Source organism: Pristiophorus japonicus, chromosome 16 (assembly GCF_044704955.1).
Source record: "Pristiophorus japonicus isolate sPriJap1 chromosome 16, sPriJap1.hap1, whole genome shotgun sequence".
In the NCBI taxonomy this organism is placed as follows: Eukaryota; Metazoa; Chordata; class Chondrichthyes; family Pristiophoridae; genus Pristiophorus; species Pristiophorus japonicus.
In genome coordinates, this window is record NC_091992.1 from 124418619 (window position 1) to 124434406 (window position 15788).

The window sequence follows — 15788 nt, forward strand, 5'->3', positions numbered from 1 at the left end:
ACTTGTACCCGCAGCCTCAGACGTCACACCTAGAAAAGTCCTCTCGCTTGATTCGCTCATGAAAGGACTTGGAATCCTTGAGGGGTTCAGCACCTCCAAATCCAGGGTGATATCTCGTCGTCTATGACTTCTTGTTGCCCATCATTGTCCTTTGTTGGAGTATATGGTGTGGGGTTTTCTTGAACATTCTCTCCTTCAACTTCAAGTGCACCTTCTGTCGTCTCCCGATGCTCAACCTTTGCCAAACAGCAGCATTGAGGAAAGAGAAGCGTAGGAAGCACTTGCATGATGTACCATTTAGCCAACCCAGACAGTGCAATTTGCAGGGCTTACCCTCTAATGGAAAACTGGGCCCAGCTTTCGCATTGATTGTTGGTCTTCTCCTGTGGCATTTAATCATTGGCGCTATCCTCTGCTCCACGGCTGTTAGTTGCAGCCTACTTGGCGGACCTCCTCCTGTTTGTGACTGTTCTCAATTGATCTGTGATACCATCTTCTGCCAAGATGGAAATGGAACTTTTTAAGAGAAGGTCCTTCTGAACACACGCGGATCACATTTACAGATGTTATTGCAGTGCATAAATGTACATATATTTTAAAGCCCAAATAAATGTAAGTTTAACGTATTACTTCGTGACTGCTTGTCCGAGGTCCTGCCACTTTTTCAGCTGCACACTGATTCTCGGGGTCACGGACATTCCATTAAGCTCGACTGCGACCTGGTACAAAACTTTTGCGAGTGCAGACGATTTAAGCTTATTTTTTTGAAGCTCTCCTTGTTATCAAGAAATCCCCATCCACTCTCGATTAAGTCTACCAGGCGCTCAATTTCTTCCGCGCGAAATCTATTCGCCATTACGGTTTCCCCTTCTCCATCCCTGGCCCTTTCGCCTTCTCTGCGCCCTTCCATTGCAGCCATCTCGTGAACGAAACTGTATTTCCTACCTGCGAATCTACCTCTGCCACCAATGGATTCTCAATGGCGATCCACACAGTCCCCACATGTGCTGTTTTTTTTTTAATACTTTCTACTGCGCATGTGCAAATGGGTCTTTTTTTGTGCGCATGCGCTGTGTGGTTTCAGCGCACGTTGGTGGCTCCGCCCTGCAGCGTTGGATCGGGTAGGGCCGGCGCCAGAGGGTGTGCATATAGTGAGGAAACTGCATTTTTATTTTCAGCGCTGAGGGGCCTAAAAGAAAACGGGCGTCCAGATAAAATAACGCCATTTTTCTTCTTTAGGGAAACTTGGGACCTTTATTCCCTGCGTCTTCAGACAATTCTTCTAACAGTAATAGAATCCATTAACATTTAATTGCAATTGTAGTGTTGAAGACTTTTCAGGTCTGAAAAGTGACTGATGGCAGAAACTTCATTTTGGCATTTAGGCATTTTTGTCCTGATTTTAATGGAAGTGATGTTGTATATTTTGTATGGGGACATAATGGTAACTTCCTGAGCTTTTGCAGCCATTAAAACTTGTCTTTCAAATCCTAATGGTGATAGGTTTTGAGATGTTTTTGCCATTTATGTTCTGCAGTGCTGGGTAAGTTGATGATTTGACAAGGCATGAATCCTAGAATTTTCCTGAGGCCTTTATTTTGGCACTTTGTGTTAATACTGCGCAGTGGTGTTAGAACTGAGTCTGAACCGTGACTGCTTCGTTTATTGTGAGTGGTAGCATTTGTAGATAGATATTTTACTTTGTGTCAGCCAATTATTTTGTTTTCAGAGTATTTTTGAGTGCTAAAAAAAATAGTTTTTCCCGCACTGAAGATGGTGCGGAGTTGCAATCCTGCACAGGAACTTCAGTTATCGCTCATCCTTGGGTGATGTGGCTTAGTTGGACTGTATTAAGGTTTTTAAAACTTCAATTCCATAAGATAAAATTGAAAAATCCTAACATCTGACTGGTTCTGTAATTTTTGAGAAGTTGTACCTTCTACAGGATTACAGAAACACAAGACAGTCTGATTTGTTCAGGGAACCTAATTTTTTTTTTTTACTTAACTGAATTAATGTGTTACATTAAGAGTAATTGGACTATTTGAACATCTAATTGAAACTAGAAGGGATCATTTGATGAAATGCAAAACCTACAATCAATTATCGGTTTAAAAATGTCACGTTTTGGGGTGAACGAACACACAACATGTCTTTTTGTGTGATAAATGATGTCAAAAATTTAGCACAGCATTTCTGCAGTGACATTTTAAAACTGCAAAGCAGTGACAAACTGTTCCCTACTGGAGATCTTGCATTACAGTGAATGCTTTCCTTTTTTTAAATGTCTAAAACCATAAGAACATGTGAAATAGCAGGAGTAGGCCATTCGGCCCCTCGAGCCTGCTCCGCCATTCAATAAGATCATGGCTGATCTTCTACCTCAACTCCACTTTCCTGCACTCCTCATATCCCTTGATTCCCTTAATATCCAAAAATTTACCGATCTCTTGTCTTGAATATACTCAACGACTGAGCATCCGCAGCCCCCTGGGGTAGAGAATTCCAAAGATTCACCACCCTCTGAGTGAAGAAATTTCTCCTCATCTCAGTCCTAAATGGCTGACCCCTTATTCTGAGACTTGGTTAAATGTTGAACAGTGCATGGTTTTATTGGGGGAATGGTGGAATTCACTTGCTGCTTTTATTGATTATTTCATTGAGCCTTTAAAGGAGAAATGTAGATTTTATTTTGTTGAAATCATTTCACTAGTTTGAATGCGATTGACTTTCTCATTTTTAACTTGTGTTTAATGAGCTTCAAATGAGAGGGAGCAGAATTTGAGATTAACAAAAAACCCATACCATTAACAGCACCACCAATTGCCCAGTAGGAGTAGAAAACACAAACTGAATGAAGAAATAACCGATCTGGGCTATCAGCAAGGCAGTTCAATGTTCTTCACTCCTTCGTGGCCACCTGTCCCTGCAGCCGGATTAGAGCCAAGTGCTTCAGGAACGAAAGTCCAGCTCTAATGAGGTGATGTCTCACCAAATGCGTAAAATCTTGCAGGTAGATGCCAAACTGAAGGGATTCCTATTGGACAGAATGCTTTGGACGTAGCTCAAGGAAGGAGGGAGTAAATTACCTGAAATCTTTTGACAGATGAAACCTTACCTACTTGCCATATTCCTCAAAATCCTTCTCTTTCCAAAAGCATTTTTGCATGCTTCTTGAAATCATTTATATTGTGTGCAAGAGTGCGTTTCCCTGGTACCTTATCTGCGACCATTGCTCTCGGCATGAAAGTGTTCCACTTGACTTTCTCATTTTGAACTGAAGCTTGAACAATTTGCCATGATGAACAATTTACCTGGATTAAGAATTCAGCAATTTGATTCACAATCTTGATAATATCAATTAGGTTACCTATCAAATTCAAGATTGCTTATTTAGGGATGAAGATGTGTGTGAAAGAGAAAATAAACAGCAGTGTGCAAAATCTGTTTGGTTGCAAAATGCATGTTTTTAGCTGATTCTCTTTCCAAATTGAACAATGTTACAAATGCATCTGGCTTACTGTCTTTCGGATGAGACGTTAAACCTGCCCTCTCAGGTGGACGTAAACGATCCCACAGCACTATTTCGAAGAAGAGCAGGGGAGTTATCTCCGGTGTTCCGATCAATATTTATCCCTCAATCAACATAACAAAAACAGATTATCTGGGCATTATCACATTGCTGTTTGTGGGAGCTTGCTGTGCGCGAGTTGGCTGCAGCTTTTCCTATGTTACAACAGTAACTACACTTCAAAAGTACTTCACTGGCTTAATAGCGCTTTGGGGCATCCTAAGATCGACAATGGCGCGATAGAAATGCAAGTCTTTTTCATTTTACTGACATGAATGGCAAATGTTGTCATATTAACCATTGCAGGTTTTTTTTCCCCTGCATGACTCACGGCAGGGTGAATCGGCTTAATATTTTACTGAATGCTATTATATGTTGATCAATAAATTGCCAAGTATCAGTTTAAAAATATATTTCATGCTGGAATGTCCAAGGAATGATGTGTGTGAAAACTGGGAATTTCAGTTAGTGTATGTGGGTTTTGAGACTACAGTAGTTGTGATTTAATCACTGAATTTATAAGGAGCTATATTACTTTTTTCAGTTTCTATCAAAGATAAAGTGCTGTGTCAGTATCTCATGAAACCTGAGCCTAAATATTTACGTAAATGTGTGTTTGTAACTTTTGTTCTCCAGCCCTGTTCCAGAGGATTGTCACAGACTCTCAACGCCTTTTTAAATAGATAATACAATATATTAAATTTGCCCTGCAAAAACATTTTGCCTCTTCCTTCAGGAACATTTGGGTCCAATCCTATTTTGGCTATGGCTCTGGGTCATAGAGTTCCACTGATGCTGCTGGATGCCAATGATTGTCTTGTTTCTGAGATTGATTTGGCAAGTAATTGAAGGAAGGCTCATTCCCTGGGTGTTGCCTTCAGTTCCCTCAGCGGTACGGCCACGAAAAGGTACAGGTTGTACCTCTCCAGTCCGGGACACTCTGGTCCGGCAACATCGCTGGTCCGGTATCATTCCCAGCGGGGGGGCGGATCGTGACCCGCGCTGTGTAATTACAGTAAAAATTGTAATTTGCTTTTAGGAGGAGGTTGTTCCATGAACAGATTGCGAGACTCACAAAATAGTGCCCTCCCTTTCCCTTCACCATTAGATGTATGGAAGTCGAGTTTTAATACTTGCTGTTGGGATTTGTGTTCTCTCCCAGTACTTCCAACTTGTGTTCACGGTTTCCATAGGCAGACTGAACGATTTGTGAAATGAAACTTGCATCTTTTATGCATGCTGTGAATGGGATATGGCACACAGGACTGCTAATTATTCTTTTACCACTGTAATATGTACTGGATGGAGACAGTGTAGGGTGCTCTCCTATCTCTGAAAGGCAGAAAAATCCCACTGTCAGACAGTCATGTTCAAGCTAAAACTAAAGATCAGGTTTATTTGTAAGTGTGTAGAAGCAGAATAAAACAAGAAACTAGCAGTCTAAGCCTCGGCAACATGATGCATAAACTGATTGCATCAGCCATCAGCACTTTGGTGAGGTACAAATAATTGAGTTGAGTCTGCACCTCCCCTGCCACCCTCTCTTTCTCCCCCTCTGCTCCCCCACCACAACCCCCAGATTCAGCTGAGCAGAAGTTTGGCTTTCATAGAATTTGTCGTCCTGTTGCTCCTGTGGTCCGCCAGAAAATGCAACAAGTCCCAGGCCAACGGTGTGCCTTCATCTGTGAGTTCTGCCCAAAGGATGCTTCAGGTTCAATTCCTGTGGAATGAGCTGCAGCACTAAAGCTCTGGCTGTTTGAATCACTGTGCTGCCTCTGAGCAATGCCGTCTCAAATTACACTTGGAGATCTTCACAATGAATTTTTGAATCCAAGTGTTATTTTCTAAATCTGTTGTTTTATATTTAAAAACCCCTGAAGTGTACAAGATCAAAATGCATTGCAGAAAACTGACAGTTCTCTAGTAAGCAATCTTTTAAAGAATAATCTGTAACCGTAAATAAACATTTGGGGGCTTTCTGCATGCTTTATTGATGCGATATTGCATGCTAACAAGTTTTGAAATCTGTATCAAAATACAAATTGAAAGGAGCGTAACCTTTAAGAAATTGCAAAACAACATCCATGTTTTTGTTGGCATTTCTGCCAAACGTTTGCCAAAATATTGACATTTGATTTTATGTTAATGTTCTTAACTATTTTAAATACTACTGTATACTAGATGGAGATGCATATAAATGTAGAATTATATTGGTTTCCCATGTCTGAATATTCTAAATGCAAAAAGATATTCGGAGTAACTATGCAAAGCAGAAACGGTTCAGTTTCTTTCAAGGATGGGATTAACCATGTGCCATCTGCTGGACATTGCAAAGATATTCGACGTATAGGGAAGCTAAAGGGTTTTATGCACATACCTTAACTGTTGTGTACAATCTGCATGTGCTTACAATGTTGAATGTTTCTGCATTGTAGATTAAAACAATTTTATAATATTGATCAATATGTCTAGTTGAGTTTTATGGCTATGACTTTTGTTGGATGGTTAGCCAGTTATGATTTTGCTTTAGTCACGTGGAAACTGAATATGTGAACAGCGGATTTTGAGCTTCTGTGGGGAAAGTGACCACCTTACTCAATATCTCCTTTACAGCAGCATTGGCCTTAATGGGGAGCTTGCATTGCTGACGCCTGATGCTTGGCTGTCTGGAATCTGGTGTTGACTTAATGGATTTGCTAAGATCAGCTGTTGGGAAAACGTGTTTTTTTTTAAACCAGATTTGCTGGTGGCCAGCCTTAATAAATCCACTAAGCTTCCATTGGGGCCGTACCCAGTTGAGAAACAGTGGTGCAAGCACCCCTCTATGGCCAATGCAAGAGTAGCTCATTGGGACCCCGAGGGTGACCGCGACAAGCAGTTGTCTTGCTGAAAATCTTTTGAACTAAGATCAAAAAGTTTGCTCGCTTCGACATTGATTTCATTACTGATATTCTACTGATTTACCCTGTGTGAATGAATACATGTTCTGTTGAGGTTTCATTTTTTTTTAAAGTTTGCAGAATTTGTGTTAACTAAGGTCAAATTTGTATTTATATAGTGCCTTTCAAAATCACTGGACATCCCAAAGCGGTTTACAGTCCATTAAGTGTGTTTGATGTGTAGCCACTGTAGGCAGGCTGCAAAGTCTCGCAAACAACAACGCAATAGGTGAGCAGTTCATGTGTTTTGGTGATACTGGTTAAGGGATAAATGTTGGATACCAGGAGAACTCCCTTCTTCTCTTCAAATGGCACCGTGGGATCTTTTACATTCTCTGAGCAGGCAGTCTGAGCCTTAACTTCATGTCTCATCTGAACGATGGCACAACCCACCAACAATGCAGCACTCCCTCAATACTGCACTGAAGTGTCAACTTACATTGTGATGAAGTCATGTGATGGAATAGGCAGATGGAGTATAATGTGGGGAAATGTGAGCTTATTCACTTTGGTAGGAAGAATAGAAAAAACAGAATATTTTTTAAATGATGAGAAACTTTTAAATGTTGGTGTTAAGAGAGATTTGAGTGTCCTTGTGTAAGAAACACAAAGCTAGCAAGCAATAAGGAAGACCAATAGCATGTTGTCCTTTATTGCAAGGGCTTGGCGTATAAGAGTAAAGAAGTCTTGTACAGGGCCTTGGTGAGACCACACTCGGAGTACTGTGTACAGTTTTGGTCTCCTTATCTAAGGAAGGGTATAGTTGCCTTGGAGGCGGTACAGCAGAGGTTCACAAGATTGATTCCTGGGATGAGAGGACTGTCTTATGATGAAAGATTGTTTATAATGGGTCTATACTCTCTGGAGTTTAGAAGAATGAGAGGTGATCTCATTGAAACATACAAGATTCTGAAGGGGATTGACAGGGTAGATGCTGAGAGGATGTTTCCCTTGGCTGGGGTGTCTAGAACTTGAGGGTATAGTCTCAGGATAAGGGGTCGGTCATTTAAGATGGAGATGAAGAGGAATTTCTTCGCTCAGAAGGTTGTGAATCTTTGGAATTCTCTGCCCCAATATTTAACGTCTACCTGAGTGGTTTAACAAATCCTCCGGAAGACGGCACCTCCGACAATGCAACACTCCCTCAGCACTGCACTGAAATGTCAGCCTCGATTTCTGTGCTCAAGTCTCTGGAGTGGGATTTGAACCCACAACCAACTGACTAAGAGATGAGAGTGCTGCCCACTGAGCCACCACTATACTCACCAACTGAGCATCCGCAACTCTGAGGTAGAGAATTCCAAAGATTCACAGCCCTTTGAAGAAATTTTTCTTCTTCTTAGTCCTAAATGACCGACCCCTTATTCTGAGACTGTGACCCCGTGTTCTAGATTCCTCAGCTAGGGGGAAACATTTTCTCAGCATCTACCCTGTCAAGCCCCTTAAGAATTTTGTATGTTTCAATGAGATCACCCCTCATTCTTCTAAACTCTAGAGAATATAGACCTAGTCTACTCAATCTCGCCTCATAGATGGGACCAGTACAAACCGGATGGTCTGCACCTGGGCAGGACCGGAACCAATATCCTAGGGGGAGTGTTTGCTAGTGCTGTTGGGGAGGAGTTAAACTAATATGGCAAGGGGATGGGAACCTATACAGGGAGACAGAGGGAAATAAAAAGGAGGCAGAAGCAAAATATAGAAAGGAGAATAGTAAAAGTGGAGCGCAGAGAAACCCAAGGCAAAAAACAAAAAGGGCCACATTACAGCAAAATTCTAAAGGGGCAAAGTGTGTTTAAAAAAACAAGCCTGAAGGCTCTGTGCCTCAATACGAGGAGTATTCGAAATAAGGTGGATGAATTAACTGTGCAGATAGCAGTTAACGGATACGATGTGATTGGCATCACGGAGATATGGCTCCAGGGGGACCAAGACTGGGAACTCAACATCCAAGGGTATTCAGCATTTAGGAAGGATAGACAGAAAGGAAAAGGAGGTGGGGTAGCGTTGCTGGTTAAAGATGAAATCAATGCAATTGTAAGGAAGGACATTAGCCTAGATGATGTAGAATCGGTATGGATGGAGCTGCGGAATTCCAAAAAGTAGAAAACGCTAGTGGGTGTTGTGTATAGACCACCAAATAGTAGTAATGAGGTTGGGGACAGCATCAAACAAGAAATAAGGGATGTGTGCAATAAAGGTACAGCAGTAATCATGGGTGACTTTAATCTACACATTGATTGGGCTAACCTAACTGGTAGCAATGCGGTGGAGGAGGATTTCCGGAAGTGTATTAGGGATGGTTTTCTGGACCAATATGTCGAGGAACCAGCCAGGGAGCTGGCCATCCTAGACTGGGTATTGTGTAATGAGAAGGGACTAATTAGCAATCTTGTGCAAGGCCCCTTGGGAAGAGTGACCATAATATGGTAGAATTCTTTATTAAGATGGAGAGTGACACAGTTAATTCAGAAACTAGGGTCCTGAACTTAAGGAAAGGTAACTTCGACGGTATGAGGCGTGAATTGGATAGAATAGACTGGCAAACGATACTAAAAGGGTTGATGGTGGATAAGCAATGGCAAACATTTAAAGATCACATGGATGAATTTCAGCAAATGTACATCCTTTTCTGGAGTAAAAATAAAACTGGGAAGGTGGCTCAACCATGGCTAACAAAGGAAATTAAGGATAGTGTTAAAGCCAAGGAAGAGGCATATAAAGTGGCTAGAAAAAGCAACAAACTTGAGGACTGTGAGAAATTTAGAATTCAACAGAGAAGGACTAAGGGTTTAATTAAGAGGGGGAAAATAGAGTACGAGAGGAAGCTTGCAGGGAATATAAAAACTGACTGCAAAAGCTTCTATAAATATGTGAAGAGAAAAAGATTAGTAAAGACAAATGTAGGTCCTTTGCAGTCGGATTCAGGTGAAATTATAATGGGGAACAAAGAAATGGCAGACCAATTGAACCAATACTTCGGTTCTGTCTTCACGAAGGAAGATGCAAATAACCTTCCGAAGGTACGGTGGATAGTGGGTCTAGTGAGAAGGAGGAACTGAAGGATATCCTTATTAGGTGGGAAATTGTGTTAGGGAAATTGATGGGATTGAAGGCCGATAAATCCCCGGGGCCTGATAGTCTGCATCCCAGAGTGCTCAAGGAAGTGGCCCTAGAAATAGTGGATGCATTGGTGATCATTTTCCAACAGTCTATCGACTCTGGATTAGTTCCCATGGACTGAAAGGTAGCTAATGTAACATCACTTTTTAAAAAAGGAGGGAGAGAGAAAACGGGTAATTATAGACTGGTTAGCTTGACATCAGTAGTGGGGAAAATGTTGGAATCGATCATGAAGGGCGAAATAGCAGCGCATTTGGAAAGCGGTGACTGGATCGGATCAAGTCAGCATGGATTTATGAAAAGGAAATCATGCTTGACGAATGTTCTGGAATTTTTTGAGGATGTAACTAGCAGAGTGGATGTGGTGGTATTTGGACTTTCAGAAGGCTTTTGACAAGGTCCCACACAAGAGATTGTTGTGCAAAATCAAAGCACATGGTATTGGGGGTAATATACAGATGTGGATAGGGAACTGGTTGGCAGACAGGAAGCAGAGAGTTGGGATAAATGTGTCCTTTTCAGAATGGCAGGCAGTGACTAGTGGAGTGCTGCAGGGCTCAGTGCTGGGACCCCAGCTCTTTACAATATACATTAACAATTTGGATGATGGAATAGAGTGTAATATCTCCAAGTTTGCGGATGACACTAAACTGGGTGGCGGAGTGAGCTGTGAGGAGGATGCTAAGAGGCTGCAGGGTGACTTGGACAGGTTAGGTGAGTGGGCAAATGCATGGCAGATGCAGTATAATGTGGATAAATGTGAGGTTATCCATTTTGGGGGCAAAAACACGAAGGCAGAATATGATCTGAATGGCGGCAGACTAGGAAAAGGGGAGGTGCAACGAGACCTGGGTGTCATGGTTCATCAGTCACTGCAGGTACAGCAGGCGGTAAAGAAGGCAAATGGTATGTTGGCCTTCATAGCTAGGGGATTTGAATATAGGAGCAAGGAGGTCTTACTGCAGTTGTACAGGGCCTTGATGAGGCCTCACCTGAAATATTGTGTTCAGTTTTGGTCTCCTAGTCTGAGGAAGGACGTTCTTGCTATTGAGGGAGTGCAGCGAAGGTTCACCAGACTGATTCCAGGGATGGCTGGGCTTTCATATGAGGAGAGACTGGATCAACTGGGCCTTTATTCACTGGAGTTTAGAAGAATGACAGGGGATCTCATAGAAACATATAAGATTCTGACGGGACTGGACAGGTTAGATGCGGGAAGAATGTTCCCGACGTTGGGGAAGTCCAGAACCAGGGGACATAGTCTTAGGAGAAGGGGTAGGCCATTTAGGACTGAGATGAGGAGAAACTTCTTCACTCAGAGTTGTTAACCTGTGGAATTCCCTGCCGCAGAGAGTTGTTGATGCTAATTCACTGGATATAATCAAGAGGGAGTTAGATATGGCTCTTACGGTTAAGGGGATCAAGGGGCATGGAGAGAAAGCAGGAAAGGGGTACTGAAGGAATGATTACCCATGATCTTATTGAATGGCGGTGCAGGCTCCAAGGGCCGAATGGCCTACTCCTGCACCTATTTTTCTATGTTTCTAATCCCTCATCCCAGGAATCTGCTGCACAGGAGGGCAGGAAAAAGTGTGGGATAGTGATAGGGGATTCAATTGTAAAGGGAATAGATAGGCGTTTCTGCGGCCGCAACCGAGACTCCAGAATGGTCTGTTGCCTCCCTGGTGCAAGAGTCAAGGATGTCTCGGAGCGGGTGCAGGACATTCTGAAAAGGGAGGGTGAACAACCAGTTGTCGTGGTGCACATTGATACCAACGATCTAGATAAAAAAAGGGATGAGGTCCTACGAGAAGAATTTAAGGAGCTCGGAGCTAAATTAAAAAGTAGGACCTCAAAAGTAGTAATCTCGGGATTGCTACCAGTGCCACGAGCTAGTCAGAGTAGGAATCGCAGGATAGTTCAGATGAATACGTGGCTTGAGCAGTGGTGCAGCAGGGAGGGATTCAAGTTCCTGGGGCATTGGAACCGGTTTTGGGGGAGGTGGGACCAGTACAAACCGGACATTCTGCACCTGGGCAGGACCGGAACCAATGCCTGAGGGGGAGTGTTTGCTAGTGCTGTTGGGTGGAGTTAAACTAATCTGGCAGGGGGATGGGAACCAATGCAGGGAGACAGAGGGAAACAAAATGGAGACAGAAGACAAAGACAGAAAGGAGATGAGTAAAAGTGGAGGGCAGAAAAACCCAAGGCAAAAAACAAAAAGGGCCACTGTACAGCAAAATTCTAAAGGGTCAAAGTGTAATAAAAAGGCAAGCATGAAAGCTCGGTGCCTCAATGCGAGGAGTATTCGGAACCCAGGAGAAGGCTCTCAGCTAGTTAGAGTGGGTGAGAGCTCAGATGAACAGGACCCCAAGAAAGAATGCAAAAGGCAGGAGGCAACAGAGCAGAGTAGCACTGGGGTAAGTGTAAACCACAAGGTGATAGGAAGGGACTATATGTATGAATATAAAGGGGCTGCAGGAGGGTTCAAAACTAAAAATCATGGTTTATAAACTAGTATTAAAACACTACCTAAATGCACCCAGCATTCGAAATAAAGTAAATGAGTTGACGGCACAAATCATTACAACTGGGTATGATTTGGTGGCCATTTCAGAAGCGTGGTTGCAGGGTGGCCAAGACTGGGAATTAAACATACAGGAGTATCTGACAATTCGGAAAGATAGACAAGAAGGGAAAGGAGGTGGGGTAGCTCTGTTAATAAAGGATGATATCAGTGCAGTTGTGAGAGATGATGATGGCTCTAATGAACAAACTGTTGAATCAAGGGGTATGGAGAGAAAGCAGGAATGGGGTACTGAAGTTGCATGATCAGCCATGATCATATTGAATGGTGGTGCAGGCTCGAAGGGCCGAATGGCCTACTCCTGCACCTATTTTCTATGTTTCTATGTTCACACAAAGGGTAGTGGAAATCTGGGGCATTCTCCCCCAAAAAGCTGTTGAGGCTGGGGGTGAATTAAAAATGTCAAAACTGAGATAAATTTTTGTTATGCAAGGGTATTAAGGGTTATGGAACCAAGGTGGGTTAAGGTACAGATCAGCCATGATCTAATTGAATGAAGGAACAGGCGCAAGGGGCTGAATGGCCCCCTCCTGTGCCTATGTTCCTAAAGCTAATTTTAAAAGGATCATTGGCTTTTTGCTGATCAAGATAAAATCATCAGCATTGTGGATGTTTGCCAGTTTGCTATAAGTTGGCATGGTACCAATACCAAGTTAACATTGTGATTACCTCATTAAAGCACTTTATGCACTGCCACTCTGTGTATTGTAACCAAAAAGAACATGCAGGCACATTCTTTGAGTGTGTATCCTGTCACAACGTTTTATTGATCAGGAAAATACATCCTGTAGGATTGAATTATTTTAAAAATGATCAATTACCCTTAAAATAGGTGGCATGTGACGAGTGTTATGTTTCAGACTTGCACTTACTGTAAGGATGACCTAAAAAAGGCAGCGAAGGGCATTCTAGTCAGTAAAGGAATAAGCTTTTGATTCATAATGAATGAGCTTGGAGGAATATATTTTTAGATGCAGTTTTCCATGACCAGAACTTTTGGTTACTAAACAGCTCATCACATAGCAGACAGCTCTTCTAGTTTTGTTGTTGCTGTCGTGGTAAATATGGCTTAAGACTGAAATTACCAAGGGAGAAACAGCAGGAAATATGCTGTGGATCTGTCAGCACCTGAAGGGGAGAGATTGGTTAACGATTTCATACGGAATCTTTCAACATAATTATTCTGACGAAGGGTTCTTTATAAACCACTAACCAGTCGTGTTGAGATAGTTACAGACCTCCTGTACTTTTCCAGCCTTTTCTATTTATTTCAGGTTTTCAGTGTTTTGTGTTTTTTTTTAAATAACACCAGCTTCTGTCTGCAGCCTCCAAGCTCCCAGTGATGCTCATTATATGGGTTAACGTTAAATGAGGAAGGGCCAATACTTCAGGTTCCAGTACTTTGTCATGGGTCTACCATTCTGCTGCTGGGATATGTCAGTTGGATTTTGCAGTATTAGCTGGGGAGCAGAGGCTGCCACACGTATTCTAATTTCCTGGAATCCAAACTAATCAAACAGCGGTGTAGCAGAGCCTGAACAGTAGTACTGTACCAGGAATACAATATCATGTTTATGGTTCGCAATAGATTTAGACAGTGGCTGTAATATGTTCTTGCCCAAATGATTTACTTCAGTGCAACTATTTTGAATTGAAGCAAGCTAATGACCAGAATGACAAAAGATAGAGATCGAGGATTCTGCAATCACGTGACTGATGAATAAATGGCTTTATGCTGGTGCTGTACTTGGAATGCTGACGAGGTTAAAGAATGGAAATCATTTAGCATTTTGCTGGAGTATATAATATGTGAATTAGTGTTCTGTAGCACTGGAGATCTTTATGTGACGATGACCTTGCCAGTTGTGAATTTGGATAGGATTTAGATTCTTTTATTCGGAATTGCCACCTATTTTAATGTTGAATTAATACATTTTTATGATTCTGTGCACAAAAATTAACTGGTCTGGGGGTAACTGCATTTTCTTAAACAAGTAGAATGCACTGCTGCCAAGTTCCTGACTCACTCCAGACAGTATTTAGAAGTACAGGTTGAAGCTTTCTAATCCGGCACCCTCGGGACCTGGCCTGTGCCGGACCAGAGAATTTGCTGGACCACGGGAGGTCACGCTGACCCCAGACCCCAGACGTAAAAATCCCACTGTCGGCAAAGTTTTAGAATTGCTTCCTACAAAAGCAATTTTTGCTAATCTGTAACTATAGTACCATGGGCTCCGTACCTTGTACATCGGCCGCGTTTTGGCTATTTTGATGTAAATAGGACTGATTTAGGGAATGTGCTTGCAGGTTGTAAGTGAGATTCGCCGACAGGTTGCATGGCGAGAGGGGCTGCTTTTTGATGTAAGGAGCCCCGTTGTTCAGCGCGGAGGCCGAAGGAGCCCGTGCTGAAGCCGAGGTAGCGTACATGAAGTGTGGCTCCATCACCCCACCGCCGGTTAGCAAGGGAGAAGCGGGCAGTGAGCTGTCGGCGTGGTTGGGTTAGTTTCCGACCGAAGATCCTGTACAGCTTCCCATATAGTGACCATTGTTGGCCGAGAGGTGAGAGACAGAATGTCCCGGTAAACCCATCCCATCAACATTGCTGGGCAAATGTCCATTCATCATGCTCATCCTACTACCTATAGAAAGGCCATTGGGGGCGCAGAAGATGGGTCCACTTGACCCTTGGAAGTTATAAGTCTCTGGGATGCAGTTGGACCCCAATCCATTCATCATGCTGTACATGGGCTTACGGGCTTGGCACTTCCTGCGAAAGCCCCTCGGTTTGTGCCTGAAGGAGCCCTCCTCAAACATGAACATGCTGGCCGGGTCAATGGTCCAGTAATGGCTTTGCCAGGTCTGCCCAGCCCCTGGAGCAGTTTGATGAAGCACTCGTTCAAGGAGAGGTTGTGACGCGCGGACTTCTTCCAGCCTTGATAGGACCCGAGGAAAAAGGGGAAGCGGCACTGGAGGAACTGGTAGATCTCGCTGAGAGTCAGCCGCTTGATGGGAGAGCTCTGGATAGCCATCACAATCAGGGCTGTGTAGGAATACGGCTGCTTCTCTGGGCGCCATATGCCTGCGTTTGTTTTTAGTTTTGGTAGTGGAGGTGGCTGATTTCATCAGAGGTGTAACAACCGGCCGGGTCATTGTCAGCAGCACCCGGTTTAAATAAACACTAAGGTCCCATACCCGACCCTCACTTGACCCGGTAGTGCGCCCACCCACTCTGTCGTGTCTTGTTCCATCCCTATAGAACCAACGGCTCTTCCTGGTCCAGCTGTGAAGCAGTTCCCGTGGCCATGGGGAAATCATTCAGCAATTTCATGTGTAAAAAGGATATCCATCCGGCCTCCAAGTCCGACATCAAAAAGGCGAGCGGCAGTTCGGGGCGGGAGTTGTTGGGAGGGGGCAGCAACGATGTCACTGGGCCCGAGGGCCGGCGTTTGTGCCCCAGATCTGTGGCAGCTTTCAGCCCGTTTTACTTTGGTTGATGTCTGCACTGTTTGGAGGAATCGGCTTTCGTGGGCATCCAAGTGCTTTATCGCGTATAGGGATCTGTGTAAAG

At 43.3% G+C, this 15788-nt stretch overlaps 1 protein-coding gene and 1 pseudogene across 2 annotated transcripts in view; one reads left to right on the forward strand and one right to left on the reverse strand.

Annotated features, from left to right (window-relative positions):
* rptor (regulatory associated protein of MTOR, complex 1) overlaps positions 1 to 15788 on the forward strand; it is a 505194-nt gene that overhangs the window by 110872 nt on the left and 378534 nt on the right. The gene's annotated exons all lie outside the window — the stretch shown is intronic.
* On the reverse strand, positions 3135 to 15343 carry LOC139226887 (forkhead box protein F1-like; annotated as a pseudogene).